Here is a 19,021-nt window from a genome sequence, read left to right on the forward strand (position 1 = left end):
GACTTCTAAAAATCTCAATCAATGCTTTCAGTGGTAATTCCTAAATAGCTACATTATGGTGGAGCTTGCTTCACCTTATATACAGATGACAAAATGTGGTTTGAAAAGTTTATGTTTTCTGTAAGGACTTTCAGATGCTAAATACTGGATTAGGTCTTTTAGATATTGCTAGGACATGCAATAAAATAAACAACATAAAATTTTTGGTGACTTACAACAGCAATAAGTTATTTTTCTCTGTCAGTTTTATTTGCTATGACTTTGCTTTGGGATGCAGGCAAGGTTGGGGTCTGCACGATATGCCTTCACATTTTACTACCCTAATAGACAGAGTTTTCTGGGATATGTTTTTCCCAGAGTATAGAGCACAGGAACAAAAAAGCAGGTGGAAACATACAAAGCCTCTAAAATATTGGCTTGGATGTGGCATACATTCCATTCCATTAGTTAACACAAAATAATTGTGTAAAAGTAAAGGAATTTAATAATTAAGTCAATGGGAGCAGAATTGTATAATCTATCTATAGAGAAGGATGACAGAATAGTTGAGAACAATAATGCAATATGCTATTCAATGTTTCATGATCATATTTTCATAAACCTAGTCTCCTCTTTTTATATATTTATCATTGCTGTCTTATGTGTAGTATGTAAAAGAGAAAAATTTGGAAATTGTAGGGAGTTTGATCTAGTTTTACAAGTAAGCAGGAGGGAGTTATCTAAGAAAAATTAAAATATGGGGCCAGATAACTTCAAAGCATGGTAAAGCATAAATTCCCTAGGAATTCAAGGAAAGAAAAATTAGTTTGTAGATGGAAGAGGATGATACATTGAAATTGGGGGAAAATCTTTAAGAAATTATATATGTATATATATATCAAATTTATTAAGTTTATATATTGTTTATTTATTTTGAGAGAGTGAGAGAGGGAGTGCAAGTAGGGGAGGAGAAGAGAGAAAGGGAGAGAATTTCAAGCAGAAAGCCCAAAGTGGAGCTGCACTGAACCATGAGATCATGACCTGAGCCTAAATCAAGAGTAGGATGCATAACCAACTAAGCCACCCCAGTGCGCCAAGAAATGATATATTTTTATTGGCAGAGAAGAAATATGATGACATTTTATTGTGAAAAGAGCATGGACATAGGTGATGTAACCTTGATAGATATTGATAATATTTTGGAGATTTACTCTACTTATAGTGAAGGTTTCTGTTGTACTATTGGGAGATGTGATTGGATAGGTAAGGTAAAATCAATTACTGCAGAATCTTGTAATACAGATGGAGATGATATGACTTAATTCATAGGTAATAATAGCCTTCCTTCCCCAAAGTATAACCAATGTTATAAGATAATTTTAGAGAACATGACATGTCCTGGTGTATATATATATTTAAGTTTTAACTTAAATTTCAGTTAACATATAGTGTAATATTAGTCTTAGGTATACAATATAGTGATTCAACACTCCCATATGGCACCCAGTACTTCTCACAAGTGCACTCCTTAATCCTCATCACTTATTTAACCCATCCCCCTCCCACCATTAGTTTGTTCTCTATAATTAAAAGTCTGTTTATTGGTTTGCCTCTCTCTCTCTCTTTCCATTTTGCTCATTTGTTTTGTTTCTTAAATTCCAATATGAGTGAAATCATTTGGTATTTGTATTTCTCAGACTAATTTATTTTGCTTAGCATAATTCTATCTATCTATCATCTATCTATCTATCTATCTATCTATCATTATAAGTGGCAATATTTCAATCTTTTTTATGGCTGAGCAATATTGCACTGTATATGCACACACACACATATAGTATATATATATGCAGTACATTTTCTTTATCAGCCAATGGGCACTTGAGCTGTTTCCATAATTTGATTATTGTAGATAATGCTGCTATGAACATTGGGGTGCATGTATCCCTCTGAATTATTATTTCTGTATTCTTTTGGTAAATACCTAGTAGTGCAACTGAAAAGCTATAGTGATCAAAACAATATGGTACTGGCACAAAAATAGACACAGAGATCAATAAAACCAAATAGAAGATCTAGAAATGAACCCACAACTATATGGTCAATTAATCTTCAACAAAACAAGAAAGAGTATCCAATGCAAAAGGACAGTCTCTTAAACAAATGATGTTGGGAAAACTGGACAGCTGAATGTAAAAGAATGAAACTGGACCTCTTTCTTACACCATACACAAAAATAAATTCAAAATGGGTGAAAGATCTAAATGTGAGAACATGAAACCATAAAAATCCTAGAGAAAAGCACACGCAGTAGCCTCCTTAACATTGGTTGTAGCAACTTCTTTCTGATATGTCTCCTGAGACAAGGAAAATAAAAGCAAAAATAAACTATTGAGATTTCATCAAAATAAAAAGTTTCTGCACAACAAAGGAAATAATTAACAAAACTAAAAGGTATGGAATAGAAGTTAGTATCCAAAATTTATAAAGAACTTATAAAACTCAACACCCCAAAAAACAAATTATCTGATTAAAAAATGGCCAGAAGACATAAACAGACATTTTTCCAAAGAAGACATCTAGATAATCAACAGACACATGAAAAGATGATCATCAGGGAAATACAAATCAAAACTACAATGAGATATCACCTCACACCTGTCAGCATGGCTAAAATTAACAACACAGGAAACAAGTGTTGATGAGGATGTGGAGAAAAGGGATTGTATTGCATCCTTAGTGGGAATGCAAACTGGTGCAGCCACTCTGGAAAACAGTATAAGGATTTCTCAAAAAGTCAACCATAAAATTACCCTATGATCCAGATCCAATAATTGCATTACTGATGATTATATTTTAATGATCGTTGTCCTTCATATTAATTATGGGAAAATATCTATATGTATTTTATATAAAATATTTTTCAAAACAGTAAAATTAAAGCAAAATATTTTAAGAATTATTTGATGGTTTTGAACTATAAAATAGTCTCTTGAATATAAAGCAACATTATCTATTTAAAAACATCTATAGTATTCATTACAGTTCTTGCTGATTGACTTTTATCCATGTTTACTACCAAATATCATCTGACATTATGAAAATTTCTATCTCTGATGATAGTAACAACAAAATATGCAACCTGTAGACAATTCCAAATCCTTTTGAGGATTAACAGAAAAATTGAAATAATTCTCTAATTGGGTGGTATACCCAATAGGGGCACAATATGCATTAGTATGACTTTAATGATGGTAAAATTGATGTGATGTTCTTTTTTTTATATCAGAGAGAGAGAGAGAGAAAGAGAGAGAGAGATAGCATGAGCAGGGGAGGGTCAGAGAGAGAGACACACAGAATCTGAAACAGTCTCCAGGCTCCAAGCTGGTTGTCAGCACAGAGCCCAATGCGGGGCTTGAACCCACGAACTATGAGATCATGACCTGAGCTGAAGTCGGACGCTTAACTGACTGAGCCACCCAGATGCCGCAGTTTGATGTTCTATGTGGCCACTCATTGCATAATAGAAATTTCTACATATCATTTTTTGACAGTCAAATTAATTGTTTTAGTGTTAATCCTTCAAAATAGAATCAAGAGAAAAGATAATTTTATTTTAACATCTAGACCTAATTTGTATTTTGCATTTGCAAATAATCCTAATAAAAACAATTTACAACATCACTTAAGCTCCTTGAGCTGTAGAATAGATGATCCGTATACCTTCATTTCATCTGGAATGATATATCAAAATACATAATCAATATACATAAATGATAATACATGACACGGAGATTTCAGTATGGACTTACGTTGAGCTTAAATATAAATACATGATTACACATCCATATTTTGTAAGTATATTTATATACATACATATGTGTGTATACACATATGTGTATATGTATATACATATATGTACATATACACACACATAAATAACAAGTTAATATACCTATATGTATTTCCTTGTTCTGTCAGCTGACAGACCTAGAAACAATGACATTCCGCTAGCACACTTAACACACATGTATTAGTTTCTAAAACCATTTGCCAATAAAATAAAGTGAAAATCCTTATGAAAATGAGTTATCCCAGGACTAGGGCAGGGAATGTACAAGATGAGCTTGGAGTATCTTGTAATGTCAGAAAATAAGGAAGAAAGAAGAAAAGAAGACAGAAAGACAGACAGACAGACAGACAGAAAGAAAGAAAGAAAGAAAAGGAAAGAAAGAAAAACAATAAAAAGAACAATGCACACAATTTATAATGGGAATATGTCAACAGGAAAAAGAAACCAAAGAAACCAAAAAGAGGTCTCAAAGGGCAAAGCTGGAACAATTTGAGAAACAAAAACAAAATAGTATTGGATTGTAACCCAAAGTTCAAAATCAGTAGGGTCCACACTGATATACATAAATTATTGAATATGCATAGGAAAGGAGACAAATTTCCCATGTAGAAGAAAATACATACAATTTATCTATCTACATATATAAATCTTCATACAATTTATGTAGATATTCTGCCCTCAAGGGGGCAAAGCATAACTTACCGCTGCTTGAAAGTGGGTTAAGCATGGTGGCTTCTTTCCAAGTAGTCTAGTATAGAAACGAGGAAAAACATAGCTGTACAGTGGAGACACCTGACAAAGCCTCACTCAGCCAGGTGATCGATTTATGTCAATCATGATCAATCATGTTGATAACCTTTGATATGATCTAATAAAAATGGGACATTTTCTCTGTGATCATCTTTCTAAAAACATATTGTAACATGTCTAGCTTCTACCTAACATAACCTGTTTAATCATTACAAAAACCTTAGCTAAATCCCATTCAGGAACATTGTAAAACATATGCTTTGGTGTCAGTCTATCATTTGCATCACTGGGATCCTGTTGGTGTGGTGGTAAAATGAGAGAGAGGAAATGTTCTCTATAATTATGATTATATTATCTCGGTCTTTTGCGACCTTGTGTTTCTTGGCTATCGCCTCTGCTGTGGTTGGTAGAACATTTTTTTGCTCTTCTCCTTTAGGTGAAACAATAAGCTTAAAGAGGATAGAGTGTATGGAATTCTCTTCCCTCCATGTGGATAATGATCTGTTAAAGACTCTTCGGAGTACAGGACTTATTCTGGAGAGTGTTCTTGGAGATTTTCTTTAATTTTTAAATTTTACAATGATTAGCGCTTACCTCTTCCTTCCACAAGCATGAAGAGCTCATTCTCAGATCTTTACTGTGATAGCTTGGTGGGGAATTTGGAGGTAAAATGCATGAAAATTGAAAGACTCCCTAAGACTGTCTTCCCCAGGGTTTTCTCCCTCTCATGTTACTCCACACTCAGCTTCTAGTAATTCATCAAAATTACCATTTAACTGTTCCTCTTCATTTATTTCCCAAGAGGCTTCAGTTTTGGGTAAATTGATCTCAGTTGTGATTCTCTATATTTGCCTTTCTCTACAGATTTCAGATTTGCTCTTGCAAGCTCAGTTTATAAGTCCAAATAATGTTGATTTTCAGTTTGCTCATCTTTTTCTTCTTGAAAGGATGGGTGTGGCACTTCGAGCTGCTTACCTGTCAGCAGTTCTATTATTTTCTTATAATCTGAAAAACTTTCTATGGGTTCTTGTAGTTAAAAATTTGCCTTTGATGACTTTTCTAAGCATTCATTTTTCTGAAACCATCTGTATTTCACTTTCAATTTTGAAGAGTATTTTTACTAGATATAGCATTGTAGTTGCATTTTAATACTTTTCCTTCACTATGTACTTATTGATGTTCCATTTTCATGTCTCTAATTTATGATAAAGATATTTCTAATTTTGTTTGCTCTCTGTATATAATACATCTCTTTACTATGTACTCTGGTTGCTTTTTATATATATATATATATATATATATATATATATATATATGTTTAGTGGTGCTCAGCAATTGGATTTTTATGTGCTCTAGTGCAGTTTTTTATTTGTTCTGCTTGGGTTTTGTTGACATTCTTGATGTTTAGGTCTAAAATTTGCCTTGCATAGAAAATTTGTGAGAATTTTTCAAAGAAATGTTTTCTATCCACATTTATCTCCTTTTACCACTCCAAATACATGTATGTTAGGTGACTTAATACTGTTCTGCAGGCCACTGAGACTGCTATGTCTTCAAGGTTACTGATTTTTTATTCTGTAATATGTAACTGTTACCAGTGGGAGAGTCTATGTTGTGAATGGAGGTCTGGTCCTTGGATTCCTCCCAAGAGAAGATTTATGTGGGGATTTGCACTCAGAATAAAGATAGCCAAAGAGAAAGCAGCAAGTACAAAGCAGTTTATTAAAGAGAAAGTACATTTTCAAGATGGGATACAAGACGGGTTCCCTGAGGTGGAACTAGCTTTTAGGTTGGGATTGGATGTTATGGGATCTCTCTGGGCTGGGACGAGCTGCTACATACAGCAAGGTGGTCTCTAATAGAGGATACTTCCAAGCATTTTGCGGACTCTTCCCACAGTTTGGGTGGGGAAGTTTTTCACCCTACAATGTTTGTACCAGAACCATCATGGCAGTCTTTTTCTTAGGTGGGGCTATAACTGCAATGCAAATACATTATGATGAGTCTAGAGGTTACCCAGGGGTGAGTGCTTGCTCTGCAGCTGTGGCTTTTGATCTGTCAGCCTCAGGGGCTTGGAAGCCACAAGGTCAGGGTGCTGTACTCCTGGTCTTTTAATGTGTACCTTATTTATCACCATCCTTGCCTCCAGCTCATGTGTCTACCATTCCCTTTCAAAGACTTGGGACTGAGTGTTGAAGTTCATTTTGGGAGGCATGCTCGTTACTTGCATATCTGCTTGATTCATTTGGGACTTGTAGATTTTGTAGAGAAGATTCATTTGGGACTTGGAGGTTTTGTAGAGAAGGGTTACTTCAGGTTTTGTATTATATTTAACCCTTTATGTATCTCTTGGAGATCCATGGAGTTTCTTTGGTGGGAACACAAATATTTTAAAGGTATGAGCTCTACCATAATTCAGTTTACACATCTGGGCAGTTCTTTGACTGATCTTGTGAACTTTTACCCTATGAATTTGCACTTTAGATTCAACTGTGAAATCAAGGGGACCTTAAGCAATTTTATGAAACTCTTTTTATGTATTCCCTTCTCTATGTTATTCTGTCCCACCAATTCCAGCTGCCTCAGTATTTCAAACTGGGTTTCCATCTCTTCAAATCAGAGGGTTCATTGTTGCTTAGTATCACCTTCCCTGGCCTTCATTCTAGAAATGAGCAAATGTATATTTTTTTCATTTATTTCCCTGTTCTCCTGGATCACAGCTCTCTGATATCCATTCTTGGAAAAATTCTTTTTCATATATTTTGCTGTTTTATGGTTGTTACAGTAAGAGAGAAAGTCGGATAACAGTTATTCCAACAGGTCTGGAAGATCCTGATAAGTTTTTCTTAACAATTTATTACTAAAATTTTTCAACATACAGAAAATTTAGAATTTTATAGTTAACATTTATATACTCATCATCTAGATTCTATTATCCATAATTTTCATCACGTATCTATTCATATATTCATCCTTGTATTTATCCATTTATATATTTTATTTTGATGGACTTTAAAATAAATTACAGACATTTATACACTTCCTGCTACATACTTCAATGTGTATACCATTAATTAGGATTCTGTATTGGTTTACAGATTTATTATATAAGATTTCTATGAAATGTACAAATCTTAAGCATATATTATTTGAGTTTTGACAAATACATACATGTGTGTATTTAATCCCAATCTTGATATAGAATGTTACCATCTACTTAGGGAACATATTCACACTCTTTCCCAGTTAATTCCCAGCCCTATCCTTCCAGAGGTCACCACCGTTTTTATTTTTTTCATCATAAAATAGTTTAGCATGTTCTGGAATTCAAGTAAATAGAATTATATTTCATGAATTCTTGTGAGGATTTTTCACTCAGCATAATGATTTTTCGACATTTATCTATGCTATTGCATGTATTAGTAGTTCATTCTATTTACTATGTAGTATTATTCCATTGTGTTAATACACAATAATTATTTATGCCTTCTATTACTGACAGACATTTGGATTGTCTCCAGTCCTTGGCTATTGTAAGTAAGGCTGACGTGAACAATTTTGTGCAGTGAATCTTATAGATATATATTTGTATTCCTCCTTCAAAAACCTAGAATTCTTTTTTTTAATGTTTTATTTTTATTTTTTGGAGAGAGAAAGAGATGGTGTGAACAGGGGAGGGTCAGAGAGAGAGGGAGACACAGATTCGGAATACAAGCCCCAGGCTCTGAGCTAGCTGTCAGCACAGAGCCTGACACGGGGCTTGAACCCACCAACTGTGAGATCATGACCTGAGCTGAAGTCGGAGGCTCAACTGACTCAGCCACCAGGGCGACCCTCATAAACCTAGAATTCAAATTGCTAGGTAATGGATGTGTATATAGTATATGTCACTTTTATTTTAAAAAAACTGCCTGAACTTTATCCCAGTATTTCCATCATTTTACATTATCACAAAAAATGGATATTTTCTATCAGTCTGTTTTTTTGCCTGTGTTTGGTAAAATCAAACTTCAAATTGTATTTTGTGTTGAAGAGATGGAAATCCATTTGTAATAACTGAGGCAGCTGGAATGTGTGGGACAGAATAACAGAGAGAAGGGAATAATGTAGAAAAAGAGTTTCAGAAAATTGCTTAGAGACCCTGTGGTTTTGGCATTGAATCTAAAGTGCAAGTTCATAGGGAGAAAGTTCACAGGCTATTTATGAAGGGGTAAATTTTGTAGTGATATCTTATGATGACTCTAATTTGAGTTTCCCTGGTGATAATGATATTAAGCATTTTTTCTACCTGTTTTTGAACATTCTTGTATGTTTTTTTGTGAAATGTCTGTTCATACTTCTTCCCTTTTTATTACTGAGTTTCAAGAGTTGATAGATAAGCAGATGTTTTTAATTTTTATGATATCCAATTTATCAAGTTTTCTTTTATAGTTCTTGCTTTCTATGACCTAATTTTTTTCATTTTCTTAAATAGAAAGATATTCTCCTATGTTTTCTTTTATAAGCTCATGGTTTTAGCTTTTATGCATAGATATGGCTCATCTTAAATTGAATTTGATATAAGATGTGAGGAAGATGCCAAGTTAAATTTTTGTCAAATGAACATTCAGCTATTCTTTTTAAGAAAAACTTCTCTTGGTGGGAAGCTAAGATGTTGGCATAGTAGGAGCACCTTAGGCTCACCTCATCACTGGAAAACAACTAAATAACTATCAAATCATTCTGAATACCCAAGAAATCGACCTGAGGACTGACAGAAACAGCTACACAACTTCAGGGGGAGACGAGACACATCTAGGAGGTAGGAAGTTTGGAGATGTGGTTTGGGGGAGAAATGGATCATAGGTACTGCAGGGGGTAGGGGCCCCTGGTCACAGAGAAAGGTGAGAAAGTAGCATACAGAGTATCACACAGGGATAACACTTCCCCAAAGCCATTGGCGGGGAACATTAGAATGTCTGATTTTCATGAGTTTTTGCAACCAGTGGGGCTTGGATTCTGATGTTTTAAAGGTCAATGAGCTTGGCTGGGTTAGAACTCTGAGACCACTGCCTTATTCCTGGACAGAAGGCTGGTAAGCAATCTGGCGGCAGACAGTGCAATCTAACGATTGCCTAAGTCTCACAGGGGAAAGACTGTTCACCCTTTTCAGAGAACATCTGTGCGAGGTAGTATTCCCAGAGATGCCTTTCTGGGGATGAGAGCCAGTGGGCACCATTTACCTCCCTTGCTCCTTAGCATTGACACAGAGATACCTGTTGATGGTGGCAACCTGAACATTGGCCATTTAGCCTGCCTGCTCTCTGATAGCACTACCCTTCTTTGTTAAACCTGCATCCATTCCAGTGCTGCAAGACCCTCCTCCAGAAGCCAGCACAGGTCTTCACCACACCCCATCTCTAAAGTTTGGAGTTTTAAAAAATCAGCAATCTTGGCTGGGATAGAGCTGAATGTGCAGTGCTGTTCCAGCAAGCAAGCACCTGGAGATAGACAGCATGAAAACAGCAATCTGAAAAACACCTGGGATGCATGGAGGGGAGGAGATTGATTGCTCTTCTGAGAATCTTCCCTGAGAGTTGCATGCATGGAGAAACTCTCTCTGGGGATAAAGGAGCTGGCTGGTGCCATTTATCTCCTCCTCTTCTCAGCATAAATTAGCTTCAGTAAAACACAGTGTCAACACTGACTACTCAACCCGCTTGCACCAAGTCCTGCTCTGCTCTGCCCTGCTGGTACTGCTTATCTCAGGCAAGTATCCCTGAGACTTAGCATAATGAGCCCCTTTCCCAAAAGACTAAAAGAAACTTCACACACACGTCCTGACAATAGAGTTCTGCAATGCTTCAGTTCTAGTGGAAATAGAGTCATTTCTCGTTTAACGAGCAGACCAGAGCATGCTTAGTTAAAACTGATCACACTCTGGACAAGGTCCAAACAGTGCCCACTACAGGCATGGAGAACCTCTGCAGATGATTAGCCTGAAGGATAGAGTAGCCAAAACACAGCAGAGTGCATGCAGCACAGAGCAGATAGTCCCTGAAGGACCAGGCCCTGGAAACTCTATAACTTCTTCTTCATTAAGCCACTCTCAGGAGCAAGAAACATAACAGGCTTTTCTAACACAGAGAAAAAGAGACGTAGACAAAATGCCAAGACAGAGGAATTCATCCCACAAAAAACAAGGAAAGGTCATGGCCAAGGATCTAATTGAAACAGATATAAGTAACATGCCTGATGGAGAATTTAAGGCAATAATCATAGATACTGGGTTTGGGAAAAGAATGGAAGACTTCAGGGATATTCTTATCACTGTGGTAAAAGAGTTAAAAATAATCAGTCAGAAATGAAAAATGCCATGATTGAGATTCAAAACAGACTGGATGTAATGAACATAGGATGGAAGAAGGAGAGGAATGAATAAGTGATATAGAGGTTAAAATAATGGGAAATAATGAATCTGAACAAAAGAAAGGAAAATTATGGATCATGAAAGTAGATTTAAAGAAATCAATGACTCCATCAAATGTAATAAGATTCATAACATAGGATTCCCAGAAAAAGAAGAAGAGAGAGAAAAGTTGGTAGAATATTTATTTGAGGAAATAATAGCTGGAAACTTCCCTAATCTTGGGAAGGAAACAGACACCCAAATCCAGGAGGCACAGAGAACTCCCATCAAAATTAACAAAAGCAGGCCAAAAACCAAGACATCTTATAGTTGAATTTGCAAAATAAAGCAATAAAGAAAAAACTCTTAAAAGAAGCAAGACAAAAGAAGTCCCTAACTCACAAGGGAAACCAATAAAGTTAGTACATATCTTTCCACAGAAAGTTGGCAAGCCACAGGGAATGGCATGATATAATCAATGTACTGAATGGGACAAATCTGCAGCCAAGAATATGCTATCCATCAAGGCTATCATTCAGATTAAAAGGAGAGATAAAATGTTTCTCAGACAAACAAAAACTAAACTGGTTTGTGACCACTAAACTAGCCCTGCAACACATATTAAAGGGGACTCTTTGAGTGGAAAGGAAAAACCAAAAGTGACAAAGACTAGAAAGGAACAGAGAAAATTTCCAGAAACAATGACAAAACAAGAAATAAAATGGCACTGAATATATATCTATCAATAATCACTCTGAAAGTAAATGGAATAAATGCTCTAATCAAAAGATACTGTGTATCAAAATGGATTTTAAAAAAAGACTCATCTATATATAGCATACAAGTGACTCATTGTAGACCTAAAGACACCTGAAGATTGAAAGTGAGATGATGGAAAAATAGATGTGAAAAGAAAGCCAGAGTAGCCATACTTATATCAGACAAGCCAAAAACTATAACAAGAGATGAAGAAGGGTACTATATCATGATAAAGAGGACTTTTAACAAGAAGATTTAACAAGTGTAAATATTCTTATGCCCCCAACATGAAACACCTAAATAAGTAAGACAGTGGGTAACAAATCTAAAGGAATTCATTAATAATAATAATACAATAAAAGTAGGGGACTTTAATACCCCTTTTATAGCAATGGACAGATCACCTAAGAAGAAAACCAACAAGGAGACAATGGCTTTGAATGATACACTGGACCAGATGGAGTTAATAGATATATTTAGAACATTTCACCCTAAAGCAACAGAATACACATGCTTTTCAAATGAACACAGGACATTCTCCAGAATGGATCACATAGTAGGTCACAAATCAGACCTCGACAAGTATAAAAAGGTTGAGATCATACCATGCATATTTTCTGACACAATGCCATGAAACTGGCAACCACAGAAAAAAATTTGGAAAAGCCACAAATACATGGAGGGTAAATAACATGCCACTGAGGAATGAATGGGTCAACCAGCAAATCAAAGAAAAAATTAAAAAATACATAGAAACAAATGAAATGAAAACACAATGTTCTGAAACATTTAGGATACAAGAAAAAAAGCAGTCATAAGACAGAATTATATAGCAATATAGGTCTACCTCAAGAAGCTAGAAAAATCTCAAATAAACAAGCAAAACTTACACCTAAAGGAATTACAGAAAGAACAACATAGGAGCATAAAGTCATCAGAAGAAGGGAAATAATAAAAATTAGAGCAAAAAAATGATGTAGAAACTAAAAAAATTAGTAGAACAGATCAATGGAACAAGAAGTATTTTCTTTGAAAAAAATAATAAAATTCCCAGCCCCCTAGTCAGACTTACAAAAAGAAAGTAGAAAGGACCCAAATAAATAAATCACTAATGATCGAGGAGAAATAACAACCAACACCACAGAAGTACTCTTATGAGAGAATATTATGAAAAACTATATGCCAACAAATTGGACAACCTAGAAGAAATGTATAAATTTCTAGAAACATATAACTTACCAGAACTGAAATGGGAAGAAATAGAAAGCTTGAACAGACCAATAATCAAGAAAGAAATTGAATCAGTAATCAAAAACCTCTCAGTAAACAAAAGTCCAGGACCAGATGGCTTCGCAAGAGAATTCTACCATTTAAAGAAGAGTTAATACCTATTCTTCTCAAGCTGTTCCAAAAAATAGGAATGGATGGAAAACTTCCACGTTTAGTCTCTGAAGCCAGCATTACCTTGATACCAAAACCAAAGACTCCAGTAAAAAATAAAACTACAGGCCAATATCCTTAATGAACATGGATGCAAAAATTATCAATAAAATACTAGCAAATTGAATCCAATAATACATTAAGAGAACCATTCAGTATGATCAAATGGGATTTATTCCTGGGCTTCAGGAATGGTTCAATATCACAAATCAGTCAATATGATATACACATTAATAAAAGAGTTCTTATCAGAACCATATGATCCTCTTAACACCTGCAGAAAAAGCAATTGACAAAGTACAACATCAATTTATGATTAAAACTCTGAACAAAGTAGAGTTATAGGGAACACATCTCAATATAATAAAGGCTCTATATGAAAAACACACAGCTAATATCATGCTCAATAGGGAGAAACTGAATGCTTTTCCCACCTGGTCAGGCATAAGAGAGGGAGGTCCACTCTCACCACTGTTATTTAACATAGTACTGGAAATCCTAGTATCAGCTAGCAGACAACAAAAAGAAACAAAAAGCCATCCAAATTAGCAAGGAAGAAGTCAAACTTCCACTATTTTTAGACCTTATGATACAAAACCGAAAGAACTCCACCCAAAACTGCTAGAACTAATACTAACTCTGTAAAGTCACAAGATACAAAATCAATGTACAGAAATCTGTTGTGTTTCTACACACAATAATGAATTGAAGCAGAAAGAGAAATCAAGGAATTGATTCCATTTGCAATTGCAACAAAAACTGGAAGATATCTAAGAATAAACCTAAACAAAGAAGTACAAGATCTGTATTCAGAAAACTACAGAAGACTTCTGAAAGAAATTGAGGAGGACACAAAGAAATGGAAAAAACATTCCCTGCTCGTGGATTGGAAGAACAAGTATTATTAAAATATCTATAATATCCAAAGCAATCTACACATTTAATGCAATGCTTATCAAAATGCCAACAACATTCTTCATAGATCTAGAAAAAACTATCGCAAATTTGTATGGAACCATAAAAAAAACCTGAATGGCCAAAGCAATTTTAAAAAAGAAAAGCAAAACTAGAGGCATCATAATTCTGGACTTCAAGTTATATTACAAAGCTGTAGTGATCAAGACAGTATGGCACTGGCACAAAAACAGCCACACAGATCAATGGAGCAGAATAGAACACCCATAAATGAATGCATACCTATATGGTCAATCCTTGATAAAGCAGAAATGAATATCCAATGGGAAAAACAAATGGTGTTAGGAAAACTGGACAGCAATGTACAAAAGAATGAAACCAGACCACTTTCTTAGATCATACACAAAAATAAATTCAAAATGGACGGAATTCCTATGAGTCAGGAAATCATCAAAATACTAGAGAAAAGAGCATGGAATAACCTCTTTGACTTGGCTATAGCAACTTCTTACTAGACCATGTCTCCAGAGACAAGATAAACAAAAGCTAACATAAAGTATTAGGACTTCATCAAGATAAAAAGCTTCTGCAGAGTAAAGGGAACAATCAACAAAACTAAAAAGCAAACTTGGGAATGAGAAAGATATTTGCACATGATATATCTGATAAAGTGTTAGTGTCCAAAATTTATAAAGAACTTATAAAACTCAACATCCAGAAAATTAATAATCCAGTTAGAAAAATGGGCAGAAGATATGCATAGACATTTTTCCAAAGAAGACATTTATATGGCCAGCAGACACGTGAAAAGATACTCAACATCATTGATCATCAGGGAAATACAAATCAAAACTATAATGAGATATTATCTCATACCTGTCAGAATGGCTAAAATTAACAACACAGGAAACAAGTGTTGGCTAAGATACAATGTTGGTAGGAATGCAAACTTTTATAGCCACTCTGGAAGACAGTTTGGAGATTTCTAAAAAAGTTAACAATAGAACTACCCTGTGACCCAGCAATTGTACTGCTAGGCATTTAACCAAAGAATACAAAAATACTGATTTGAAGAGATTCATGTACTCTGATATTTATAGCAGCATAATCTACAATAGCCAAATTATTGAAATATACCAAATGTCCTTCAACTTATGAAAGGATGAAAAAGATGTGAAAATATACACACATACATATATATGTATATATATATATATATATATATATATATATATATATATAATGGAATAGTACTCAGTCATAAAACATAGAGGAAATCTTGATATTTGCAACCATGTGGATGGATCTAGAGAGTATTATGCTAAGCAAACTCAGAGAAAGACAAATATGATGATTCCACATATCATATGTGGAATTTAAGAACCAAAACGAACATAGGAGAAAAAAGAAGAGAGGCAAACCAAGAAATAGGCTTTTAAGAATAGAGAGCAAACTGATGGTTACTGGAGGGTAGGTGGTGGGGGACATAGGTTAAATAGGTGATGGGGATTAAAAAGGGCACCTATTGTGATGAGCACTGGGTGTTGTATTTAAGTGATGACTCTAAGTTTTACACTTGAAAGTGATATTGCATTGTAACTAGTTGGAATTTAACAACAAACTTGGAGAGAAAAAACAGAAGCAGCATCAACAATAAGTAAAGCAAACAAAAACCTTATCTTTTCCCATTGGATTATGTTGAAACTTTGTTTCAAATTGCGTAAGTGCAGAAGTCTGGATCTAGTTCTGGATTCTTTATTGATCATTCAGTATCACACTGTCTTCATTACAGTAGCATTGTATTATGTCTTTAAGATAGGTAATGTAAGACTTCCAATGTGTTCTTTTTCAAGAATGCTATTTATATTCTGTTTTTTGCATTCATTTATATTTTAGATTAAAATTTGAAATTTCAAAAAATAAATACTGATGACATGATTTTGGGAATTGAGTTTAATATATAGAGAATTTGCATAGAATTAACAGTTTAAAAATATTGAAATTTCCAAGTTATAAACATGAATATCCTTTCTTTTTTTAGATCTTCTTTAATTTTTGTTAGTGATATTTTGTAGTTCAGTGTGGATCTTGGTCATCTTTAAAGGAAAATTAATTCCAAATTACTTTGGTTTTGATGCTATTGTACATTAGTTCTAAAAATATTCATTCTCAGGAGCCTGGGTGGCTCAGTTGGTTAAGTGTCTGACTGGCTCAGGTCATGATCTTGCAGTCTGAGAGTTAGAGCTCTGTGTCAGGCTCTGTGCTGACAGCTCAGAGCCTGGAGCCTACTTTAGATTCTGTGTCTCCTTTCTCTCTGCCTTTTCCTGCTCATTTCTTGTCTCTCTATCTCTCTCAAAAACAAATAAACATTAAAAAACGCTTTTTAAAAAAGTATTCATCCTACAGTTATTGTTGCTATTACAGAGAAAAGCGATAGATTTATGTATTTTTACTTTGTATACTGCATTTTTCTAAATTCGCTTAGTACTTCTATGTATATGCATCAGAGTAATGCATACAAATAGCCACTAAAATCATGTCTAAGAATGTTCACAGCAGCATACTTTTGTAATAGCCAAAGATGAAACCATCCAAATGTTCATCTACAGAAGAATAATTATATAGTCAAAGGGATATGCTATAACAATGAACAAAAATGAACTACTACATACAAAATTATATTGAGATAAGCCTCCCAATTAAATCATTGAAGGAAAGTACCAAGAAACAAATTTTAGTTATATAAAACTCAAAAGCAGGTAAAATATATCTATGATTTTAGAAGTCAGAATATGACTAAGCTTTGAACAGGAGGGAGGTAATTGAAAGGTGTTTGTGAGAAACTTCTGAGATATAGGTAATGGTCTATTTTCTATCCTGTTTGGAGGTTAACTGGGTGAATTAATTTTGTCATAATTCATGTATATGTACACTTGCTATTTGTGTACTTTTTATGTGTTATATTTTAATATAAAAGTTTACTTAATATTTTTTCCTACTTATTCCTGTATAGATTTTATAAACCAAAGTATTAGAATCCAGCATTGCTTTGGGGAAACTTACTGATGCAGTGAGGAAAAGATGAATGACTGTAATAACAACTGCTGAACCAAAAGGTTTAACAATACTGTAAAAATGACGAAGGTGGATTCACCTCACAATTACTCAAGCAAGTTTTTATTTAATATATTTTTTCTACATGGAAATAAAAGTCATTGTGTTTATTGGATCACTAATAAACTTCTGGGTAATTTATATTCTTTAAATAATTCACACTTTTCTAATAAAATAATCAGCAATGGGGAACATTTATAAAAAATAATTGGGTTGGAAACATGAACAACTGTGGAGAAAATAAATGTAGCCTCTTGGATTTTCTATTTTCTTTTACATCTTTTGTAAAGCCATTTAATCCTGAGCCTGCTGATTGGGTAGAACAGACAGGTAACTGCCTAAGTTGACTATATATAAAGGTTTCTAAAACATCAAGGGAATGGATTACAATACAGTGCCATTTAACTGTAGGTTTTATAAGCAATTCTTTATATAAGGAGCAAACAGAAAATTGAAAATGCTTCAGCTACAATAAATACATACACATCTGCACACATACACACACAAATGGGAATAATCAGGTATTACAGAAAAGTGTGAAGTGTTTTACTAATATTTGCATAATGCTGTCTATGAATCAATTAAGAGTCCATTATTAAATTTATTTCTGAATATAGTTTTTATTTATACATGTTAAGTTCTTTCCATTCTTACAATATTGAACACATTCAGTATTCAATATTATTATATTGAATTATATTTACTATTATATATATTCTATTAATTATTATTAATGAATAATTAAATATCTGTTTCAAAATAAACCTAATTATTAGCCTGCCCATGGCACCTACCTATAGACTTCCTTATCATACTTTTTATACTGTTTGATGTGTATTCTCTCCATGTACTTGGCTCTGGGCATAGCATGCCGAGGAATGAAATGGGGTACTTACTAGCCTCAAAATCATAAATAACTCTTCAAGCTTGTGATATTAGCTGAGCCTTTGTTTCGAGAGTTATTGTTATTGCCTGAACAAGTAAGCAACTTCTCTTAATATTATTTATAATTAAGATCCAGAGACATCCAGATAGTTTGGTGGTGGCACTAGCTTAGAAGAATAGAAAGGGATAATCATTCTCCAGTAGAGGATAATAAACAGATCACATAGAAATGATAATGGTAGTAACAGCCCCTGATCCCATAGGTTCTGTCAAGCAGATTCTAAGGCAACCTTGGGAATCATAGAACTGTGGACATTGGACCATTAGCAGCCATTTTAGGGTGATATCACAATGCCTAGCTCATAAGTATAAACAATGCATTCATTTTGACCACATTAAAGCCAACATTCGTGCTAATAGAAAAGAAATGTACAGATCTGAAAACTGCTGATACAGGTGTGCATAAGGTGAAACAGGTCACAGAGATGACATATTAAATTTGAAGAGAATCAAAGCAGAGACCTACCTCTGAAGCGTTTTATGGAATCAAATTGTAGGTAATGAAGGGAGGTGACATCCTCAAAACTTTAAATGTGAGCATTCCAGGAATTTGAATTTGAGGGCTTTTGCCAGGGTGCTAAATCAGGATGTACCAGAAAGAAGGTCCCCTTATTAATAATTCACTCAATTTTATGTGATGCCACACTTATTCCAAAGCCTTGTGATCCACTCCTAGTCATATACTCTTGGCTCCTGTTGGTACCTACAAGCCAGAACCTATAGCTCACAGTGTTTACAATACCTCTCCTTTCATACTAGTCTCAGTTCTTCCCCGGTCCTTCCATGCTAGTGATTAGTTTGATGGGCAGGAGCACAGGTAGGAGCAGAGCCTAAGCAGGAAAGCATTTGGTTAGATACATCTCTCATTTGAAGTTTTA

Source organism: Hyaena hyaena, unplaced genomic scaffold, assembly GCF_003009895.1.
Source record: "Hyaena hyaena isolate Hyena2069 unplaced genomic scaffold, ASM300989v1 scaffold_1459, whole genome shotgun sequence".
NCBI lineage: Eukaryota > Metazoa > Chordata > Mammalia > Carnivora > Hyaenidae > Hyaena > Hyaena hyaena.